Source organism: Perkinsus marinus, assembly GCF_000006405.1.
Source record: "Perkinsus marinus ATCC 50983 genomic scaffold scf_1104296952216, whole genome shotgun sequence".
Lineage (NCBI taxonomy): Eukaryota > Perkinsozoa > Perkinsida > Perkinsidae > Perkinsus > Perkinsus marinus.
In genome coordinates this window covers 1-2,925 of record NW_003208956.1, presented here as the reverse complement: position 1 = coordinate 2,925, position 2,925 = coordinate 1, and the positions used below count along the sequence as shown (strand labels likewise).

The window sequence follows — 2,925 nt, the reverse complement described above, 5'->3', positions numbered from 1 at the left end:
CACAACACAGTTGCTCACGGTGGCTAGATCGCGTTCTTCACAGAGAACGTAAGGGGGTAGACAAAGTCTATGAAACGCAAACGAGGTAGAGGTTCTCACTTCCACTCTCGAACGCAAGCGCTTATCACCTCGCAGTGCCCCACGGTGGTCAGAGTAGTCGACTTGTCGGCCATCTCCGAGCCCATTTAGCCGAATAACCGAGTACCAGGCACTTAGAGCTACCTGACTGGTAGACTACCTACCGTGGGCAGACAACGTTCCGCATAAAGGGCGTTGAACATAGCGTGAACGAGATGGAGGTTCGCACCTCCACTGTCGAACACGAGCGCTAGTAACCCCGTAGTATCTCATAGTTGGAATGGCCAATCTCTCGGCCACTTCCCGGCCCCACTGTGCCGAATCAACACATGGACTACCAAGTGTAGTCAAATATACGTCTCCGTAGAGGACGATAAAGCTCACCAGGTCAGTGGTGCATTGCTGCTCCACATAACAAGGTGGATGGTTGCCACAGGCAAATAGCCTGGAATCTGGTGACGTAGACATACACGTATCCTTTTGCGTCCGTGCGCACGCACGTACGCGAGCGTTTCGTGTTTGTAAGTTGTGTGATATTCACAGTGCGTAGAGTTGTGGCACACTCTCTCGTTACAGCCGTGATTTCACTGACGCGACACTGCGTTAAGCTTTCAACGAAATGCAGTCGGTTTCCGACAAACGAACTCAGAGCAAGCCTCCTGCCGGAGTTGAATCGACGACCTCCCGCTTACTAAGCGGATGCTCTACCAACTAAACTAAGAAGGCACGGTCTCGCAAGTGTAAAGTCTAACCATGTCGTGAAATTTCACAATGAAACGCATACCACAATTCAAGTGGTGCAACAATTTGGTACTGAATTTCAGTGAAAAATTACGAAATGCAGTCGGTTCCCGACAAGCCGACTCAGAGCAAGCCTTCTGCCGGAGTTGAACCGACGACCTCCCTCTTACTAAGCGGGTGCTCTACCAACTAAGCTAAGAAGGCACGGTCTTGCAAGTCTGAAGTCTAACCATGTCGTGAAATTTCACAATGAAACGCATACCACAATTCAAGTGGTGCAACAATTTGGTACTAAATTTCAGTGAAAAATTACGAAATGCAGTCGGGTTCCGACAAACGAACTCGAAGCAAGCCTTCTGCCGGAGTTGAATCGACGACCTCCCGCTTACTAAGCGGATGCTCTACCAACCAAGCTAAGAAGGCACGGTCTCGCAAGTGTACAGTCTAACCATGTCGTGAAATTTCACAATGAAACGCATACCACAATTCAAGTGTTGCAACAATTTGGTACTAAATTTCAGTGAAAAATTATGAAATGCAGTCGGTTTCCGACAAACGGACTCACAGCTAGCCTTCTGCCGGAGTTGAACCGACGACCTCCCGCTTACTAAGCGGGTGCTCTACCAACTAAGCTAAGAAGGCACGTTCCCTCGAGTGTGGAGTCTAACTATGCCATAGAATTTCACAATGAAACGCATACCACAATTCAAGTGGTGCAACAATTTGGTACTAAATTTCAGTGAAAAATTACGAAATGCAGTCGGTTTCCGACAAACGAACTCAAAGCAAGCCTTCTGTCGGAGTTGAACCGACAACCTCCCGCTTACTTAGTGGGTGCTCTACCAACTAAGCTAAGAAGGCACGATTTCGAAAGTCTAAAGTCTAACCATGTCGTGAAATTTCACAATGAAACGCATACCACAATTCAAGTGGTGCAACAATTTGGTACTAAATTTCAGTGAAAAATTACGAAATTGTAGCGGAGCATGTATATGTTGCTCGCCATGTTAACCATGTCGTGAACTTTCACAATGAAACGCGTATCACAATTCAAGTGGTGCAACAATTTGGTACTAAATTTCAGTGAAAAATTACGAAATGCAGTCGGTTTCCGACAAACCGACTCTGAGCAAGCTTTCTGCCGGGGTTGAACCGACTACCTCCCGCTTACTAAGCGGGTGCTCTACCAACTAAGCCAACTCAGCAGTGTCTCAACTATATCATATACACTCATCGGGTTGCACTTCCGGAATCAAGTATCACTTGTAGAGTATCGGTAATTGTGTTTGGTGATCTGGAGCCGAGCCATAGACCCTCAGCAGTGTCTCAACTATATCATATACACTAATCGGGTTGCAATTCCGGAATCAAGTATCACTTGTAGAGCATCGGTAATTGTGTTTGGTGATCTGAAGCCGAGTCATAGACCCTCAGCAGTGTCTCAACTATATCATATACACTCATCGGGTTGCAATTCCGGAATCAAGCATCACTACTAGAGCATCGGTAATTGTGTTTGGTGATCTGGAGCCGAGTCATAGATCCTCAGCAGTGTCTCAACTATATCATATACACTCATCGGGTTGCACTTCCGGAATCAAGTATCACTTGTAGAGTATCGGTAATTGTGTTTGGTGATCTGGAGCCGAGCCATAGACCCTCAGCAGTGTCTCAACTATATCATATACACTAATCGGGTTGCAATTCCGGAATCAAGTATCACTGCTAGAGTATCGGTAATTGTGTTTGATGATCTGGAGCCGAGTCATAGATCCTCAGCAGTGTCTCAACTATATCATATACACTAATCGGGTTGCAATTCCGGAATCAAGTATCACTTGTAGAGCATCGGTAATTGTGTTTGGTGATCTGAAGCCGAGTCATAGACCCTCAGCAGTGTCTCAACTATATCATATACACTCATCGGGTTGCAATTCCGGAATCAAGCATCACTACTAGAGCATCGGTAATTGTGTTTGGTGATCTGGAGCCGAGTCATAGACCCTCAGCAGTGTCTCAACTATATCATATACACTCATCGGGTTGCACTTCCGGAATCAAGTATCACTTGTAGAGTATCGGTAATTGTGTTTGGTGATCTGAAGC

At 46.2% G+C, this 2,925-nt stretch overlaps 5 non-coding genes across 5 annotated transcripts; all 5 read right to left on the bottom strand.

Annotated features, from left to right (window-relative positions):
- Positions 1–731: 731 nt before the first annotated feature.
- Positions 732–804, bottom strand: Pmar_PMAR026806. The gene has a single exon. It is a non-coding gene; the product is annotated as a tRNA-Thr (tRNA).
- Positions 805–950: 146 nt separating this feature from the next.
- Pmar_PMAR026805 lies at positions 951–1,023 on the bottom strand. Its single transcript has one exon. It is a non-coding gene; the product is annotated as a tRNA-Thr (tRNA).
- A 146-nt stretch (positions 1,024–1,169) lies between these two features.
- Pmar_PMAR026804 lies at positions 1,170–1,242 on the bottom strand. The gene has a single exon. It is a non-coding gene; the product is annotated as a tRNA-Thr (tRNA).
- A 146-nt stretch (positions 1,243–1,388) lies between these two features.
- Positions 1,389–1,461, bottom strand: Pmar_PMAR026803. Its single transcript has one exon. It is a non-coding gene; the product is annotated as a tRNA-Thr (tRNA).
- Positions 1,462–1,607: 146 nt separating this feature from the next.
- On the bottom strand, positions 1,608–1,680 carry Pmar_PMAR026802. The gene has a single exon. It is a non-coding gene; the product is annotated as a tRNA-Thr (tRNA).
- Positions 1,681–2,925: the final 1,245 nt, after the last annotated feature.